The sequence below is a fragment of the Pyrus communis genome, chromosome 5 (genome assembly GCF_041283825.1).
Source record: "Pyrus communis isolate YQ-2024b chromosome 5, ASM4128382v1, whole genome shotgun sequence".
NCBI lineage: Eukaryota > Viridiplantae > Streptophyta > Magnoliopsida > Rosales > Rosaceae > Pyrus > Pyrus communis.
In genome coordinates this window covers 5,831,542-5,853,193 of record NC_142569.1, presented here as the reverse complement: position 1 = coordinate 5,853,193, position 21,652 = coordinate 5,831,542, and the positions used below count along the sequence as shown (strand labels likewise).

Genomic DNA, 21,652 nt, shown 5'->3' with positions numbered 1-21,652 from the left:
CACAAATCACAAAAGGAACACTAAACACCTGCATAACCTGGCAAGTATTCAGTTTGATCACAAATCATAATGGTATTTTCACAAACTTAACCATTTGTACAACTTGACATGTGTTGAATTTTATTACAAAAAGTATTATGCAATTAAGAGTGAAACCATTCAATATGAATTGCAATTTATTCTATCAAGTTTTCGATGTGGAATTACAGTCTTCAACAAAAACTGGTATATTTGTGACATGTCGTTCCCTTTATTTTGAAAAAGTTCAAAATACTTTTTATTTTATTTTAAGAAAAGTATGATATTTCATTCATTGATAAAGGCCTTTACAAATATTTATCATGAAGAACTCGGCCCCAAAAGAGTCCTTGCAAACTAGATATAAAAATATTACAATAAAGCATCACTAATCGGAAAGTAATGATTAGACTTCAAGCACTCGTCTGAACTCATCGAAAACCTCACGATTACATAGATCAATAAAACTGTTAATTTTCGTATTACACGGAGATTATGTGAGAACAAAATCTCAAACCATAAATTGGAACATGGAGTACGATGCTAATGGATCAATCACATCATCTAACCGCCCCCACAATCCATGAACACCAAATGAAGTAGATCCAGTTAATCAAATAGCTCTATCCTTTACACTTAGATCCAAAAGAGGTAGCACACACAAAAAAAAAAAAAAAAAAAAAAAAAATTACATGAAGCAACTCTCCTATAGAGAGAAATCAAACTAGTAAACTCAAATCAAACCAAAGTCCAAGACAATTGTTGAAAATTATTAAATATAAACAAAATAAGAGGATAAAATTATGTCACCGCACCACATCCTCCAGACATCCGAAAGTCATATCACTACACCAGCTAAACCCAAGTGTCGTAGTGACTAAACTTGATCCCAATGCAATTAGGCATCTTCCATGGCTTCCAGCTTCAACTCTATATCAAATGTGATAATTGAATTCAAAACTTTGTATTAACTGTGTGCGTAGGTCAAAAGACGACGATTATCATGATGACTAAAGTGTTTCACGGTGACAATTCAACATCAAAATAGAATAAACAGAAATTGAAAGGGAAGAGACCAAGAATGATTTTCAAGGAGATTGCCCCCAACCCCCAAAGCAAAAGGCAGGGCTCGATGGCAGAGGAATTTTCCTGGGTTTTCTCTAGACGGCTACGGTTTTTCGTCAGATTTGTTAACAACGTTATACAATGAATTATTTAATATCATCCTAGACAAAACTTTACGGTACAAATAAGTTTAAAATACTTGAATCCGTTTTTTTTTTTTTTTTTTGTGCGTTGCAATTTCTCAAAATCCTTGAATCCGTTTTCTTTCTGCACTCTTCAACGTTGAATTAATAATGACATTGCAAGTCTCAAGCAATTAATTTTGCAATTTCACGACTAATGAATCTGATTTTGTTCTTTTATAGGAACAATTAATTGATTTTCAATGCGAAAAAAAGAAGAAAAATAGATAGATGTTGTAACTGATCGCAAATCGTTAAATAATAAATTTGACATCAAGACAACTTAACTAAATGACTTTGGTTAGGAGGATTGCTGAAGTTCTCTTTTGACTGCAGAGCTTTTGCTGTTGTACAACATTGAGGAACACAAATGTCTCTGCGACTAATTAGCCACATTGCTATATTGATATCATCTTTGCCACACAAGAATAACACTATTGCTAACTCACTTCTCTTATCTTGTACATAATTACAAATGAGTCCAATGTACATTTCCACGGCTCACTTGTATTAAAAAGTGTGTCAACAATAATATCAACTTAGTGCGTCTAAATATAATTACTGATACCATATCGACTTGCAACATTTCAATTTACAAATTAATTTAAACAGAGTAATGACATGTTTTTTTTTTCTTTTCTAGAGCAACAACTAGTTTCTATTTAAGAACTTGCAACGTTCTAAATTAATTGTTTTGAGAAAAAGAAAACAGTTTTTAGGCAGGAATATTATTTGTTATTATTACTTCTCTGCAACATACTTTGTAATTAATTGGTCATAAACATACGTTTTCTCATCAAAAGGAAAAAAAAAAAAAAACATTATGCTTTCAAGAACTCAAGAAGAAAATACTGCAGTAGAAAAAATTGCAAGACAATGAAGGGACAAAGCTCTGCAACAATACCCTTCATTCTCTCATTCCTTTTGCTCTTTAGTAGCACTGTTTATTGTCTCACTCCTTTCTGTGCATCTATTGATCCACCAATAAAGGATATCCCTGATCTCAAATACACCCCCATACCGCTTCCGAAACATTCTCAACAAATTCTCAATGACTTCCTCCAATGCCTTGCTGTAAAATTTCAGTCCACCACCCACCCTATCATGGAAGCCATTTACACCCCACAAAATACCTCATTTCACCAAGTTTTGCTGGCACACACTAAAAACCGCAGATACACAATGCTTGATACTCCAAAACCTTTGGCTATTGTAGCAGCCAAGCACGAACGCCATGTGCAAGCAACCGTAATTTGCGCAAAACAACACGGGTTGCAGATTAGAATCCGAAGTGGTGGCCATGATTATGAGGGTCTATCATATGTATCGGATGTCGCCTTTGTCATTCTTGACATGTTCAATCTTCGATCCATTGATGTTAATGTGACGGAAGGGAGGGTTTGGGTTCAGTCAGGGGCTACAATTGGTGAACTTTATTATGAAATTGGAAAGAAAAGTAGGGTTCATGGGTTTGCAGCTGGATCTTGTCCAAGTGTCGGTATTGGTGGTCACTTTAGTGGTGGTGGGTATGGTCCTTTGTTGAGAAAATATGGGCTTACAGTGGATAATGTTGAAGATGCTAGACTAGTTAATGTGAATGGTGAAATCCTTGATCGAAAGTCAATGGGAGAAGATCTATTTTGGGCCATTAGAGGAGGTGGTGGAGCAAGCTTTGGAGTCATTCTTTCGTGGAAGATCAAATTGCTTCCAGTTCCAGCCAAAGTAACTGTGTTTCAGGTAGAAAGGATGCTGGAACAAGGCGCTAAGGATGTGGTTCATCGATGGCAATACGTTGCACCTAAGCTCCCTGAAGACCTCTTCATTAGAACAGCAATAAAAACCAAGAATGGCTCCCAAGAGGGCACGAAGACTGCGGTGGCAATATTCACTTGTCAATTTCTGGGACAAGCAGACAAGCTTCTTTACTTGATGAATGAAAGTTTCCTTGAGTTGGGTTTACAGCAAAAAGACTGCTTTGAAATGAGTTGGGAAGAATCCATGGTATTCTTGGCTGGTTGCCCAGTTGGAACTCCCCTAGAAGTTCTACTTTCTAGGCCAAAATTTCCTGTAATTTTCTTCAAAAGTAAGTCCGACTACGTGAAAAAACCAATTCCAAAACATGGATGGAAATCTTTATGGAAAAATCTGATTAAGATAGATCACTTGTTAGTGCAATTGAACCCTTACGGCGGAAGAATGAGTGAGATTTCTGAATCAGGAACTCCATTCCCTCACAGAGCTGGAAACCTGTTTTCAGTTCAGTACTTTATTTCTTGGAAGGAAGAAGAGATTGAGACTATCAAGCGGAATATTCACATGTCAAGAAAGTTGTACAAAAGTATGGCTCCATATGTCTCCCAGAACCCAAGAGAGGCTTTGCAAAACTATAGGGATCTTGACATAGGTGCCAATCTGCACAACCGGACTAATTGAAAATTATGACATTAAAACAAATTGAAAATTAATACAGTTAATTATTGAAAGTAGTGGACTGCTCTGGTGTTATTCTTTTGACCCCTTTAATGAAGTTATTTTCTAAGCAAAAATAAAAAATAAAAAATAAAATTAAAACCAACATGCAATGTACTGCTACATTGTCACATGCACAAGCCTTCACTCATCACATGCGCAATTCCCTTCTCTTTCTCTCCATCTATTTCGTAATTTTTTTTTCTTTTTTATTTTCCTCCTTTCTTTCTCCCTATCCTCTCTACTCTCACCCCTAGCCACTCTCTCTATCCTGTTTCCTCTCACCCGTCCTCACTCACTCTCTTCCTTTATGTGTCATGTCACTCGGTTTGTATTACGGGTGGGTATGGTTCCAATTGGTTCGGTATTTTGCTAAAATAAAAATCAAACCGAATTTTCAATTTGGTTCGGTTCAAATTTTTTCGATTTTTGTTCGGTTCGATTTTTTTCGGTCCGATTTTGGTTCGGTTTTGGTTTTTTTGGGTCTTAAACAATTCAAAATCAACTCCTTGTGTAGAGGTTTTAATTTGAAATGAAAATTCATGCTTGAGCTTAAATGTTTAGACTCAAACAAATTTTTGAAGATTTCTAACTGTTTTTGGTGATAAAATTTGCTTTGGTTAAGGGGAATAACTAACAAAGAAGAATAAAATTACGAGGTTCCTCAAATGAACATAAATATTCATCATCAATTGAAAGTGGATACACCAAAAGAAAATGGCCAAGGAAGAATATGTGTCAAGTTAATTTCCCAGGTTGACGGCTTTGTTTAGCATGTTAATTCATTTTCATAATTGATATATATTAAATACCTAATAATATATATATATATATATATATATATATATATATATATATATATATATATCGGTTTGGTTTGGTTTCCAGATCACCAAAATCGAAATCGAACCAACCAATTTCGGTTCGATTCGAATTTTTTTTTAGTTCGTTTTTTTCAGCATCCACCACTCTCTACAAATTCCGGCAATACCTGCCTTTAGCTGTAGCCCGTTCATCGAAGTAGGATTCTCTCCCTTCCTAATACTATTCCCTTCAATCATCTCCTCCTATGATGCATGGACACGGACACGGATATGCGGATACGATACGACACGACACGGAGATACGTCAAACTTCTAAAAATAAAGACACAATACGGCAATTAAAAATAATATAAATAAATAAATCTAAATATTATAAAATAAGCATTCAAATATACTATTCAAGTTCAAATTTATTTCGATAAACTTCAAACATTTAAAAAGATAATTCACTAAACAACTAAATTAGTCTTCAAAGTTGAAAAACTAAAAATCATCCAAACGACTTAAAAATTTCCTTTTAAAATATTAGTTATAATATTATATTTTCAAATCTTATAGTTACTGCGAACCTTGACAATTAACTCACCTAAGATTACATCTATATCGTCCATCCACACACTATGATATCCTTAAAAACAACCTATCACTCCAAACCCTCCCACCACTGACACAACTTTCTGATGTGTTCTCTAATCGTTCCTCTCACCACTTCCTCGCATTCTACAAAACTGGTATACATAAGAAATGAGAGGAAGATACTGAAGAGAAAAATTGAAGAGAAAGAAAGGTATTTATAGCTAATGAATAGAGGTTTACCCGATGGACTTCCGTCAGTTAAGTCGCGCGTGTTAGTGGAATTTTGTCCTCACATGAGGTATTTACAACAAATTAAAATAACAATTAGAGTGCAAAAAAAATTAATTTAACATAATATATTCTTATATTACTCAATATTATAAGTTTATGTAATATTGTTAATTTAACATAAATTCTTATAAATATTATTCATTCCATTTTCTCATAACAATTCAAGTGACAAAATTAATTAATTCGACTAAATTTTTATTAATTTAACAAAAATATTAGAAATTTATCTAAGTACTTAAATTAAAATTTTTAAATAAATAAACTTGTGTATTATACAATTTAAAAATTAAAGAATTTAGTGATAGAAACCTGATTTGTGGAAGAATTCCGTCGTTGATCAATTCTTTATGTACTCAACCAGCTTAAATAAATTCCCTACAAAAATAAATTGTAACTAAAAATTAAACATAAGAGGAGAAAATAAAAATATTACAAGCAAGAAAAACTTACTGTTGTGAAGAAGGAACAAATGAAGTTGGAAGAACAAATAAGAAAGGTGAAAGAGAGAGAACACGGGGAGGCTTTGTAAATTGGAAGAACGAATAAGAAAAATGCAAGAGAAGAAGAAGAAAACACGGGGGAGAGTATATAAAGACCATCAATCTGTCGCTTACAATAGACACCGGGTTTCAAAATATTTTTAAAAAACTAAAATCTATGTCGCTCAGAACCGACGCAAGCTTTAAAATATTTAAAAACAAGAATTAGTGTCGCTCAGTGTCGCCTACAAGTGACACCCATAATTTATGTCGCTTAAAAGCGACACTATTTTATTTAAAGCAATGCCAGCATTTAAAAATTATTAAAATGTGTGTCGGTTATAAACGACATTAAATGTTTACGTCGGTTTAAAAGTGACATAGACATTTTATGATGCTTTTAAGTAACAGTAAATCCGACGTCATGTTCAGTGGATGTCGTAACTCTCTTGTCCGCCACTATATTATATTAAATCGACACAACAACTAAGACAATAAAACCCTTTTGTAATAGTGTTCAACAGCAGGTTGGGTCTCTCTCTCTCTCTCTTCATATGATATGCACATATAAAATACAGGAGATCAACTGCTAACTAGCTATCTTTCTCCTTCGAAATGTTAGAGTTCACCCTCAACTGTGTAACCAACAGATGCATTCAAAAGCAGTACATTTCCCTATTTGTTCGCTTAGTTTAAAAAATTTAATATACAGCTGTGGTTTGGCAATATCTAATTATTATTTATATATTTTATATATTATCCATGATCAAACTTATTTAGCTTTATGGAAAACTCATCAACTCGGGCCGCAACCTGATCGCACTGCACGTGCAAGCTACGTGTCTTTACACAAATATAACTTGGCAGAGTAGGTGTATTACTTTCCTTTCCTACACAATTTGCATAACTGGTTAATAAAAACTATAAGTTTAATTTTATGCAAAGAGAGATAAACTTTGGGTAATGCTATCTACATACTTATTTTTACTTTTTATCTATTTTTTCAATTTTGAATCGTTGGATCAAATGAATTAAAAAAGATAAATTGAAAATAGCATTACCCTTTGCTTATTGATACGATTGCGAGGATGAGTATGAGTCTACGATATGAACAGTATTTTCCCCCTAACATTGAAAAGGAGAAAATCAAAGTACTGGTTTGTGAATTATGACTAATTTGTAGTTTTAGTCTACAAATTAAAGATCTATTATAAGTAGTGCATGAGTTCGACAAATGTGAAGCGTTAGTCCTTTACGATAACTCCGTAAGAATCTTTGGCCAAAATCTGAGGAGTATCTTTAAGAAGAGTAAATTAGAGAAGGGGTCTTTTGATATGGGTCCAATTTTATAAGCTTGTTCTGATATGGGTCAAATGTATTACACAGTCATAGGTGAGGTCTAATAAGTAGAGCAATCATCCACGTCAGCAATTAAGGTGTTCATACTTGGATTTCAAACTACATTAGTTGCCATTGAATGTTTTATTAGGACTCTTCCAGAAATTGACTTGAACTTTAAATTACAAATCATGGTTTCAACAACCCTAATCCACTCTTGTTTTGAATATTCCTTGCGATTCCTACGGATTAGCATCCAAATTTGAATTTCGAATTCGTATGAAGCTATTAGAACTATAAGGAACATCTCTGTAGATGATGAAAGCAAACATGACAAATATCTGATTTGGGGGTTTTTTGGTTTTTGCTACCTGGATAACAGGTATGGCACTTCCCCACGAGATTTCAAATACATGATTTGCGTTACGATAACTCCGTAAGAATCTTTGGCCAAAATCTGAGGAGTATCTTTAAGAAGAGTAAATTAGAGAAGGGGTCTTTTGATATGGGTCCAATTTTATAAGCTTGTTCTGATATGGGTCAAATGTATTACACAGTCATAGGTGAGGTCTAATAAGTAGAGCAATCATCCACGTCAGCAATTAAGGTGTTCATACTTTGATTTCAAACTACATTAATTGCCATTGAATGTTTTATTAGGACTCTTCCAGAAATTGACTTGAACTTTAAATTACAAATCATGGTTTCAACAACCTTAATCCACTCTTGTTTTGAATATTCCTTGCGATTCCTACGGATTAGCATCCAAATTTGAATTTCGAATTCGTATGAAGCTATTAGAACTATAAGGAACATCTCTGTAGATGATGAAAGCAAACATGACAAATATCTGATTTGGGGGTTTTTTAGTTTTTGCTACCTGGATAACAGGTATGGCACTTCCCCATGAGATTTCAAATACATGATTTGCGAGTTGTATATGTGATTGTGTTATATAAGTATTGCTCCACTGGATTTTAACATTGAGGTTCAGGGGCTTTTGACATTACCAAGATGGAGGACTGCACCTTATTGTCGAAAACGAGAATCATGTAAAATTACATGTTTCTAATCAAAAAAATAAAAAATAAAAAATGTATAATTACATGTTCCACCAAGATAGGTGGTTGTAATAGGATAGGTAGTTTAGCTTGTACACGTACTTATATGACAAATAGTTTAGATTGTAAAAATACTAATATGACAGGTAGCTTAGATTGTAAAAAATCTAACAGAAATTTGGGTTATGCCGTCAAATAGGGAATCTAACATAAGTAATTAAAAGCCTCCTTAAAATAGATTGATAAGTATTTCAAATTCAAAAAAATATTATCAAGAAATTGGAAAGCAGAAGATGAAAGAAACTGAAGAATTACTCTTTTTTATGATGGATAACTAATGATGATACAAATCTACAGCGTGGGAAATTTGTAGACAACGTTTAAAAGCTATAAAAGGGTAAAATAGTGATCACAGTGTAAAAAGGTTAACCTAACAACAAAAAGTGCTGATATTGTGTCCTAGGACCTAAATAAAAAATAACTAAAAATTGGACTAATCCTAATGTTGGGCCATAAAATTAGATCTATTTCAAGTTACCTCATTAAGGAGTTGCCTGTATGCTCCATTTAATAAGAATCCTCAAAGAATTAGTGTCAATAACCAGTGTTCCATATTTTGTTGAATACATGTATAGCTATAATGAATTTTTAGTTTATAGATTAAAGCTACAATTGAGGACAAGCTTTGGTATAGTAGAAATCTTGCTTATTTATGACCTAAAGGTCACGAGTTTAAGTTGTAGAAATAATCTCTTTGTAAAGTTAGAGTAATATTATATACGGTAGATGTTCTCCCCAACTCTCATAAAACGTAAAATCTTATTGGTTTGAGCTGCCATTTTTAGATTAAAAGTATAATTCAATGATAGTTCATTGCATCAATTAAGTTATACATACTTTTAATTAAGTACATAATTAATGCCAATTAAAATTATTAATTAAATACCGATTCCATCAAAACGTCAGTACAGCAATTCATACATGGCAGTGACGGTTCGACGTTCTGTCATCAAAGCATTATCCTCTTCTGACTTTGTCGCAGCATCATTCAACTCAACTTGCAGATAATTTCATCCCCACCGAATTTCAGTTCAGCCACAACTTTTGAAAATTCCACCAGAGATTTTTCTTTTTTTTTTTTTTCGAAAAAATCCACGTCAACTTATCAAAAATTCATTTTAACGTTGTATTTATACGCAAAATTATGAATGAACTATTATTCTTTTACCGGACAAACTTACAACATACATGCATTTTAGCAATATTTTACACTAATTGTGAAAATCCTATGTTCGATACTTTGTAATCTGCGTACTTACTTGAACGAGGCCATCGGTAGGTAAGGTACAATTTTCAACTAGCCTCTTCTGAGTTTGAAAGAAATGGATAACCGTGGTTTGTCACTAATTGCTCATCTTTTTAGAAAGAAAAAATAAATAAATCGAATAATGTATCATGCTTTTTGTCAAACATAATAATATGATTAGTTGTCACAATAACATCCTCGTTTAATGCCTTGGGATCCTCATGATCGGACAACACAGATCGTTAGATTTTGATCTAACAGTTACAAACAAAAAGATTCCTCTAAAAATTATAATAATTGTAATCGTTGAATTAAAATCCAACGATCCGTGTTATCTGATCAGAGCATCCGAGGCATTGCCTCGAAGAGGATCCAATTCCTATAAATACCAACCCACATCTAGAGATAGGTCATATACATACAAACGAAAAACAATTTCCATTCAAAATATATGCTACAAATGGCAATTCCAAGGCTTCCACATATCTTACAGCTTTTAGTTCTTTTGATTCTATCTACTTCGTGGGCAACTTCAGCTGATCCTGAGAACTTTGTTCATTGCCTTCTAAACCATTCCCAACCTTCTCACCCGATTGCCCCAGCAATTTACTCTCCCAACAATGCTTCCTACTCATCCGTTTTGGAATCTTACATCCGAAACCTCCGATTCAACACATCTACAACCCGAAAACCCTTCCTCATCCTCACTGCATTGCATGAGTCCCACGTGCAAATATCCGTTGTTTGTGCCCAGATCCATAACTTGCAAATGAAGATTAGAAGTGGAGGCCATGATTACGAGGGTGTATCGTACGTGGCTGAAGTTCCATTCTTCATCCTCGACATGTTTAATCTTCGGTCCATCCACGTAGACATCAAATCCGAGACTGCATGGGTCCAGGCGGGGGCTACTCTTGGTGAAGTTTACTATAGAATTGCCGAGAAAAGCAAAACCCATGGCTTTCCCGCTAGTGTTTGCCCTACAGTTGGCGTTGGAGGCCATTTCAGTGGCGGTGGATATGGTAATATGATGAGAAAGTACGGCTTGTCAGTTGACAACATAGTTGATGCACAACTTGTGAATGTGCATGGTGAACTTCTCGACCGAAAATCAATGGGAGAAGACCTTTTTTGGGCCGTTACAGGAGGCGGAGGAGCCAGCTTTGGAGTTGTGATCGCGTATAAAATTAATCTTGTACGCGTTCCAGAAATAGTTACTGTTTTCAATGTTTCAAGAATCCTGGAACAAAATGCGACAGACATTGTCTACCGTTGGCAATATATCGCGCATAAGCTTGACGATGACTTGTTCATCAGGCTTACCATGGATGTTGTAAATGGTACTAGTTCAAATAATAGTGGAGGAAACAATAAGACTCTTAAGGCTTCATTTCTTGCCATGTTTCTCGGAGACTCTGAGAGGCTCCTTTCAATCATGAACAAGAGCCTCCCTGAATTGGGTTTGAAGCAATCTGATTGCGCCGAAATGAGCTGGGCTCAATCTGTGCTTTTCTGGACGGGGTTCCCAACTGGGACAGCTACTGAAGCTTTGCTTTCTAGAACACCTCAAGTTCTTACACGCTTGAAGAGAAAATCAGACTATGTCAAAAAACCAATTCCAAAAATTGGTTTGATGTGGATTTTTCAGAAAATGATTGAGCTTGAGAAACCAATGTTGACCTTTAACCCCTACGGCGGAAAAATGAGTGAGATATCGGCGTCGGCAACTCCATTTCCTCATAGAGCTGGGAATCTTTGGAAGGTTCAGTATGCAACAAACTGGGACATACTAGGGACCAAGGCAGCAGATCATTATATTGAATTGACAAGAAAGCTCCACATGTACATGACTCCTTTTGTTTCCAAAAATCCAAGGGAAGCCTTTTACAACTACAAGGATCTTGACATTGGGATCAACCATAATGGTAATGGCATTTCAAGCTATTTGGAGGGGAGAGTTTATGGCATTAAGTACTTCAAGCATAACTTTGATAGGTTGGTGAATGTGAAGACCAAGGTCGATCCTGGTAATTTCTTTAGGAATGAACAAAGTATCCCAACTCTTCCACACTAAAGAGGAAATAGTTATAACTAGCATTATGATTGATATGGTCGTTTAGCTTGTTTGTTATGTTTTTTTTATGTATATCTTTAATATTGTTTGTAAAATAAAAAATTGTACTCTATGTTTTAATCAGCCAAAGAAATAAAGTGACACACCTCGATTGAGATCAGGGCATGCTGGCCGTCACGTGGAAGTGACGTAACCATATGCACAGTGCATAAGCTAATAAAATAATAATAAAAGTAATAATACGAATAAATAAAATCCAGCTTAACACAAGGTAAAAACATACATGTGCAAGCAATGTGTGACAACAAAGTTCAGAGCACGAAGACCTAATGCAGTCCGGGAGAAAACGACACTACAAAAGCACACCCGAAGATGGTCCTACACTGGTGATAGTCTGTCAGATATGCCGGGGAAATCCTCGGGGAAGCCACCAAACGTGCTAGCCAACTAGAACCTGGAGGGGCGCAAAACAAAAGCGTGAGTGGGCAAAAACAAAGCTTTTCAAAAACCATTTCAAAACAAGTTCTAACCCCTCGCCATAAAACCCGTATACTTCCCAGAAAAAAATATAATATACATACATATATAAGTCATGCTCAGAAATATGTCGTGCCATATGCCTCGAAGTAAAATGCAAGTGCTCAGGAAATGCCAAATCAAATGCCTTGAAATCTATCAGCCGGAGTCACCTAATGTGACCTATACGGCTGAATCTAGAGCTCGAATCTCCATCTCACTAACTATACCTGCACACGAGTCGGAACCACCTAAAGTGGTCTGTACGACAGGCCTGGGTGTAACATAAGTACGCTCAAGTGCTACGATCACGTGAAGGCTGGGCGAATAATCGCGGGTCACCTACGAGTCGGAACCACCTAAAGTGGTCTGTACGACAGGACTGTGCACCTAACTTGGATCCAAGATGAGCGTGTGGTGCGGGAGGTGAACATCACGTGAAGGACTGTGCCCAACTCTGGGCGGGAGCACTAACACCGAGGGTGCAGGTTATGAGCTCTCTATGTATCTAGAATCACTACTGAACGTAAATATAAATCATACTCACCTGGCACTTACCTGTGCGTCCGCAGAGCCAAACATATATATATATATGCAACTAATAATGCGTAAATGATGGCAAACAATAACCATGGCATATAAATGAATAAACGTTTCAAATCAATTTCTGGGAAAACATGAGTATATAGGTATATACGGAAAACTAAAAGTCCACTCATTGGTATGTAGAAAGGTCGTAACCCCCTTGCCTCGAGTGACCACGCTCGTCCTCGGGATAGGTCTCACCTATATGCGAAACAACTATAAAAACGTTAATTTTAAAGCACATAACCAACCTTATGAAATAACTTCTCATACAATGCTCAAATGGGGTGTATGAATAAACCAACGTGATCTACTCAACCTCAGGAACATCCCTAAATTTTTAGAAAATTTTTTCACCGTCGCATGCGCCCCCACGCGCCGGCCAAGGCACGGCCACGCGCAGGCACGTGCCTAGCACGCTGACGGCATCAGTTAACGCCGTCAGGAATATTCCGTTAACGCCGTTAGGAATATTCCGTCTGTTTTGACGAAATATTCCGTCATCTTCTCCGGCGAGGCTCCGGCGCCGTCGTCGATGCCAGAAAATCGGGAAAACTTTAAATCCTCCTATCTTCTTCGTTTTTCAACCAAATTTCACAAAATTGGTACCAAATTGAAGCTTACAACGAGAGGAACAAGTTCATACCACTTTCAAGTGCTAAAATCCACGAAATCTTGCCAGGAAAACACCACCAACTCCGGCCAACTTCGAAACTTACGATCCCGACGTCCAAAACCTTCAAACGAACCACCCTGAGCCTCCTAAGGACCTCACCAAGCTTCCTACAAGCTTGAAATTCCCAAAAACATAAGAATTTACGTGTGCATGAACAGTGACAAAAATCGGGTATCCCGAGTTCGACGTGAAAATGAAGGTATCCTTACCTGAAATGGGTATGGTTGAACTTCTACGGACCTCACGAGCATGGATATGTACTTTGTTTCTTCGATCTGTGAAGATTACAGGGGTTTTGGGGTATGACAGTACAAATGGAGGGGAAAATGGGAAGGGAAATGGCACGGGACAGGATGCAGGGCAGGGAAAGGGTGAAGGAAATGTGTGGGGGAATGTGTGTGGTCCACAACCAGCCACACCAAGCTCAAAACAACCATACAACGTAAAAATCACACTAGGGGCAAAATCGTCCTTTCATGCGTACGTTTTAAAAATTCCGGAACGGGCTGTCACATAAAGAAGAAGAAAGATATTGCTTCCAATATTCCAATTTGTTAGTACTTAATTATTACAAGTTTCAATAAAAATCACTCCAAAAATTGAAAAATTACTAGGTTTTTCGGGGTTTCACTTTTCTATCTTCTTGTTAAAAAATTTACATGTTCATTTAAAGACATTCCGTCATACAAATTTAGTGGGGTCTAATTGGCTTTTTTCTAACTTGCTTTGATCAACATGTTGTAAAGTTGAAGGCAATATTAATAGTGATTAGTAATGTAGATAAGTAAATTGTAATTAAATTATAAAACTTTGACACAACAACAGTTGTAATTAGATTATAAATACTTCCAATAATCTAGAAATAAGTACCACTAAACTAAAATGATCATATGCAGCTTTCTGCAACCTTACAAAATGCCAACTAGAGTTACAACCATTGAAGGATGATTTGTCATATATATTATTCATATTCGTAATTTTTATTTGCTATTAAAAATTAATGCCATCCAAGATACTAGATGGCGGGCGTTACATTGGCAATACGTTGCAATGTTCAAATAGGGAAGTATTTAAACAAAAAGAAGAAAAAGGAGGTGATCTTATCCATTTTCTCATTTTACATCCTTGTTTAATATGGCTGTTGAATTGAATATAAATATAAAAAAAAATTAAGTGACAAAAATAAGGGAAGAGGATCCTCTTTGGATTCTCTTTGTAGGAATTCGGAAGTTCAATTAATTGTGTCCGTTCATCGTACATTATACGGTTAATTTTTATTAGGTAATGTTTATATTTAATTTTAAGTCAAAAATTATAATTTTTAACCATCCAATGTACGATGAACATACACAATTAAACAGTGTATACCTTTATTTAATTTTGGCCATTAAATAAAAAATAAAAAAAGTCACATCTTTTGAAAATTCTTCTTGTATATGGGCAGCTCATCATTTCTATTTTCTTCTCTCTCTTGATGTGGAGATAAATAGCATATATAAAGGAGTTTGCTTCAACTGAAGGGATACCGTGATCATATATCAACAAGGAAATATATCCGCAACCCAGTTTGCCTATCACTGTAAGTCGGAGGGAGGCTATTCGCAGGCCTTAAAAGCCATTTACAACTGAAAAATAAAACTTTTTTTTTTTTTTTTTTGAAAACCGAAAAATAAAACATAATTCTGTCCAAAATTATAGTTCTATAAAAAATTATTTTAAAATCAAGTCATATTCATATATCATCTTCATCTAACCAAAGGGGTTAAACATATCCGTTTAATAATTTATTTGTTTTAAGCTTGTACTTTAAATTTATTAGTTAATTTAATTAAAATATCGTTATATGTTTTCAAATCTAACTGTTGTATTTGAATAAATTATTGCAACACTGATACTTTTTTGGCTAAATAATGACCTAGTGGATTTCATAGAATTATAACATAGTTATCAGTTAGTGATGAGTTTTTCAATAAATCAGACCATTTTTTTACTTTTAAAACTTTAATCTGCTCTATTAGAGATTGCCTAAGTGACCTTTGGCTCCCTCCTCCTCTTTTTTTTTTTTTTTTTTTTAACCCTTTCCATAGATTGAGCCTCAATTATTTGACTCCCAACTCAATAACAGAGCCAAGTACAAGGCTCCTTTGAGCTATGGTATGGGGAGAGTTTTGGTTCTTTAAGCTTAAAAATATTAAGGAAATTTTTATTTACACCCAATAATTATCTTTTTACACCCAACTTGAAAATTTTGTCGGGCAAACTTACCTTTTTACCCTCAAATACAAAATTGACAAGCTTAAAAATAAATAAAAAAATAAAAAAGAACACAAACGCATAAACCCTCCCAACCACCTACAATGGCAGTAATCGGACATGATTCCGATTGTCATTACAAAAATTGTCGTCGCCGACCTACTCTTTATCTCATCAATGTTCTTCGTGCTTGTCTCTATGGGACTAGATTTTGGTCCGACTACTATTTTCTTAAAAAAAAAAAAAAAAAAATTTTAAAAAATGGATAATGAGTGGCAAACCACGGTTATTAATTGCTTTCGGAGCCTAGGAAGATTTATAGAGGCATTTCAGCCCCCTCTGACCACAAGTCTGGCTTCCACACCAGCAGTATTATCTGTATATGTTAATTATTGTTAGATGCATTTATTGTTAATTTTCGCCTTTAAATTCCAGGAGGAGCGAATAAGATATTTGTCCCTAAAAGTATTGTGGCTATTACTATATCTGCACCTAATAATAGCAATTTTCGCCCCTATTGCTTTTTCTGCCATGCTGACAGTTAAAACAATAGTCATACAATTAAGCCCCTATTGTAGTTAACTATTCTAATCATTTAAATTTAATTTCGGAAAATTTTATTTAAACTCATGTAACCTATTTTTACACCTAATTTACTCTTTGCATCCATTTAATTTTTAACTAAACTATTAATATCTCTTTAAATCTAAATTTAATACCTAATATACCCTCATAAACCCAATTCAATATGTGAATTTATTTTTACACCCATTGGACATCAGTGAATGTCGGTCTTTGTCCCTGTTATGCTCTGCTCTGCGAAGCTAATAACTTTCCTCTGCATAAATGTGTCATCATGATTTGCTTGTACTAGGTTTTGGGGGCAATGGCTGGGTAAAGTATCAATGTGTCATCATGATTTGCTTGTACTAGGTTTGTTTGTGAATTACAAACCTTAAGGGTTGAAGGTGCAATTTCCGTAATGCTTGCGTTATTAAAAGAACAAAAATTAAGCTTTCATAAGATCTGTAATGCAGATTCATTGTGTTGCATTGCACAAGGAAATCAGATATGTACTGATTGGAACTGGAGCTGATCCTCGAGCATTGATGCCATCATCTGGACGTTTTGTTCCTCCTCTGCCAATTTGCTGGTGATGTTTTTTAACATTTACTTGCTCCAAAACATAGAATATTTAACACAAACCCAGATAGGGAACAAGAATTTCTGAGTGAGTTGCTACTGTGATATTTGATAGCAATGAATAATGCCGTTGGGCGTGTTTGTAATGGTAATTCCCCAAGTAAAAGGGCAATTATGCCCTGTTAGGCAAACTACTGTGATATTTGGTAGCAATGAAAATCAAATGAGATGTTATTTGTAAGTCACTGTAGAAAATTTGAATTGATACTTGTATTAACGAACGAGATAACAAAAATGAAGAACACAGATGCCAATTCATAAATTGTAATCAAATGAACAAAAAATTCATAAATTGAGTCATACCTAGGTTGGAGGATTCAAAACTTCAAAATCACCATCCATCATTAAAAAAAACTTATTTTTCTCTATGAGAACTATTAGGGTTTTAGCTAGAATGAACGTAGGATAAACAAAGAGTGATTGTAGAGTTTAATTATAGTGTTGGTGTTTATTGATAAATTTGAGTTTTATTATTAATTTCATTTTGTACTTAATATTAATTATGCAATAAGGTAAAATAGACAATTAACATTTAAAACTTAAATTAAGTGTAAAAAAAGGTTAAATGAATTTAAATAAAATTTCCCTTTAATTCCCTCGTAAATTAGATTTAAGGAGCAATTACACATGCATCCAAATTATAAGACTATATTATGGAGAAGCACAAAAAAATTTATTGATCTTAAAGAGGGACAAAATTTATCCATGTGGCATGATGTCACGACTGATTGGTTTTTTTTTTAATTATTTTTACATTCATAAATTTTACCCTTGTATAATTGAGAGATAGTCTCTATCTCTTTATTAGCACTAGTTCTTTCTCTCTCCTCCCTTATCTTGTTCGTGATTTTCTCTCTGTTCCTTCTCTTCGTTCCCCTCTCTCTCTCTCCTCTCATTCTTCCTACCTTTCTCTCCCTTTTTCTCACTCTCCTTGTCCTTCCTTATTCTTCTCTCTTATTTCTTCTTTCCTCATCTTCTTCTTCTTGTTCCTATTATTCCTTGGACTCATAAGTGGTTTCTTTTCTAATAACGATTAGGATTTTTTTATTCTTTTTTTTTTCTTAAATATTGATTTGGATGCATGAATTTTGAAACTGATATTGTAGAAATGTTGAAATTTTGAAACTGATCTTGCATGAGTACTAAAAAATTTGAAACTAATCTTGTGAAAGTGCTAAAATTTTGAAACTAATGTTGTAGAAGTGTCACATCCCGGCCCGGGCGGGACCACTTCCCGGGCCCGACTCCACTACCGTAGCACGATATTGTCCGCTTTGGGCCCCGACCACGCCCTCACGGTTTTGTTTTTGGGAACTCACATGAGAACTTCCCGATGGGTCACCCATCCTGGGAATGCTCTCGCGCGCTACTCGCTTAACTTCGGAGTTCCCATGGAACCCGAAGCCAGTGAGCTCCCAAAAGGCCTCGTGCTAGGTAAGGATGGGAATATACATTTAAGGATCACTACCCTGGGCGATGTGGGATGTCACAATCCACCCCCCTTAGGGGCCCGACGTCCTCGTCGTCACACACGCGACCAGGGTTAGGCTCTGATACCAAATTGTCACATCCCGGCCCGGGGGCGGATCACTTCCCGGGCTCGCTCCACCACCGTAGCACGATATTTTCCGCTTTGGGCTTACCATTCCCTCACAGTTTTGTTTTTGGGAACTCACGAGCAACTTCCGAGTGGGTCACCCATCATAGGATTGCTCTAGCCCCCTTCTTGCTTAACTTCGGAGTTCCTACGGAACCCGAAGCCAGTGAGCTCCCAAAAGGCCTCGTGCTAGATAGAGATGTGAATATACATTTAAGGATCATTCCCCTGGGCGATGTGGGATGTCACAATCCACCCCCTTAGGGGCCCGACGTCCTCGTCGGCACATTTCCGGCCAGGGATTGGCTCTGATACCAATTTGTCACATCCCGGCCCGGGATGGATCACTTCCCGGGCTCGCTCCACCACCGTAGCACGATATTGTCCGCTTTGGGCTTACCATTCCCTCACGGTTTTGTTTTTGGGAACTCACGAGCAACCTCCCAGTGGGTGCATCATGGGATTGCTCTAACCTCCTTCTCGCTTAACTTCAGAGTTCCTACGGAACCCGAAGCCAGTGAGCTCCCAAAAGGCCTCGTGCTAGGTAAGGATGGGAATATACATTTAAGGATCACTCCCCTGGGCGATGTGGGATGTCACAATCCACCCCACTTAGGGGCCCGACGTCCTCGTCGGCACATTTCCGGCCAGGGATTGGCTCTGATACCAATTTGTCACATCCCGGCCCGGGACGGATCACTTCCCGGGCTCGCTCCACCACCGTAGCATAATATTTTCCGCTTTGGGCTTACCATTCCCTCACGGTTTTGTTTTTGGGAACTCACGAGCAACTTCCCAGTGGGTCACCCATCATGGGATTGCTCTAGCCCCCTTCTCGCTTAACTTCGGAGTTCCTACTGAACCCGAAGCCAGTGAGCTCCCAAAAGGCCTCGTGCTAGATAGAGATGTGAATATACATTTAAGGATCACTCCCCTGGGCGATGTGGGATGTCACAAGAAGTGCTAAAATTTTTGAAAGTGATATTGCAGAAATACTAAAAATTTATAACCATCTTAAAGAAGTGCTGAAATTTTGAAACAATAAGTGCTAGAAACTTTGAAACTGATATTGCGGAAGTATTGAAATTTTGAAACTGATCTTGTACAAATGCAAAAAATTTTGAAACTGATTTTATAAAAATGAAGAAAATTAGTGTTGGCCTTTAAAACTGATCATGCATAAGTAATAAAAGTTTTGAAACATTTTTTTTTTATCAAGGTAAATTTTTTGAAACTAATGCACGTAGTACAAAGCTTGGAAGAAAAAGAACACATCCATACTACTAAAAATGTATGAGAAATTCAATGTCAAATTGTAGTCTGACCTATCTATACTCTAAAACTATTAAGATTTCACAAATCACAAAAGGAACACTAAACACCTGCATAACCTGGCAAGTATTCAGTTTGATCACAAATCATAACGATATTTTCACAAACTTAACCACTTGTACAACTCGACATGTGTTGAATTTTATTACAAAAAGTATCATGCAATTAAGAATGAAACCATTCAATATGAATTGCAATTTATTCTATCAAGTTTTCGATGTGGAATTACAGTCTTCAACAAAAACCGGTATATCTGTGACATGTTGTTCCCTTTATTTTCAAAAAGTTTAAAATACTTTTTATTTAATTTTAAGAAAAGTATGATATTTCATTCATTGATAAAGGCCTTTACAAATATTTATCATGAAGAACTCGGCCCCAAAAGAGTCCTGGCAAGCTAGGTATAAAAATATTACAATAAAGCATCACTAATCGGCAAATAATGAGTAGACTTCAAGCACTCGTTTGAACTCATTGAAAACCGCACGATTACACAGATCAATAAAACTGTTAATTTTCGTGTTACATGGAAATTATGTGAGAACAAAATCTCAAACCATAAATTGGAACATGGAGTACGATGTCAATGGATCAATCACATCATCTAACCGTCCCCACAATCCTTGAACACCATATGAAGTAGATCCAGCTAATCAAACAGCTCCATCCTTTACACTTAGATCCAAAAGAGGTAGCACACCCAAAAAAAAATAAATTTAAATGAAGCAACTCTCCTATAGAGAGAAATCAAACTAGCAAACTCAAATCGAACCAAAGTCCAAGACAATTCTTGAAAAATATTAAATATAAACAAAATAAGAGGATAAAATCATGTCGCCGCACCACATCCTCCAAACATCCGAAAGTCATATCACTACACCAGCCAAACCCAAGTGTCGTAGTGACTAAACTTGATCCCTATGTAATTAGGCATCTTCCATGGCTTCCAGCTTCAACTCTATATCAAATGTGATAACTAAATTCAAAACTTTGTATTAACTATGTGCATAGGTCAAAAGACGACGATTACCATGTTGACTAAAGTGTTTCACGGTGACAATTTAACGTCAAAATAGAATAAACGGAAATTAAAAGGGAAGAGACTAAGAATGATTTTCAAGCAGATTGCCCCAAACCCCAAAGCCAAAGGCAGGGCTCGATGGCAGAGGAATTTTCCTGGGTTTTCTCTAGACGGCTACGGTTTTTCGTCAGATTTGTTAACACCGTTATACAATGAATTATTTACTATCATCCTAAACAAAACTTTACGGTACAAATAAAACCAGATTTGTTAACAACGTTATACAATGAATTATTTACTATCATCCTAAACAAAACTTTACGGTACAAATAAGTTTAAAATACTTGAATCCGTTTTTTTTTTTTTTTTTTTTCCGACTATTTTTTGTGCGTTGCAATTTCTCAAAATCCTTGAATCCGTTTTCTTTTTGCATTCTTCAACGTTGAATTAATAATGACATTGCAAGTCTCAAGCAATTAATTTTTGCAAGTTCACGACTAATTAATCTGATTTTGTTCTTTTAAGTAAAGGTTACTTAATTGATTTTCAATGCGAAAAAAAGAAGAAAAATAGCTTAGATGTTGCAACTGATCGCAAATCGTTAAACAATAAATTTGACATCAAGACAACTTAACCAAATGACTTTCGTTAGGAGGATTGCTGAAGTTCTCTTTTGACTGCAGAGCTTTTGCTGTTGTACAACATTGAGGAACACAAATGTCTCTGCGACTAATTAGCCACGTTGCTATATTTATATCATCTTTGCCATGCAAAAAATGACATTAT

General features: G+C 35.8%; 2 pseudogenes across 1 annotated transcript; both read left to right on the top strand.

Moving 5' to 3' along the window:
* The first annotated feature begins 2,141 nt into the window (after nucleotides 1-2,141).
* Nucleotides 2,142-3,698, top strand: LOC137724627 (berberine bridge enzyme-like 7 pseudogene; annotated as a pseudogene).
* A 6,323-nt stretch (nucleotides 3,699-10,021) lies between these two features.
* On the top strand, nucleotides 10,022-11,843 carry LOC137726599 (berberine bridge enzyme-like 8 pseudogene; annotated as a pseudogene). Its single transcript, XR_015962353.1, has one exon. The product of XR_015962353.1 is annotated as a berberine bridge enzyme-like 8 pseudogene (transcript).
* Nucleotides 11,844-21,652: the final 9,809 nt, after the last annotated feature.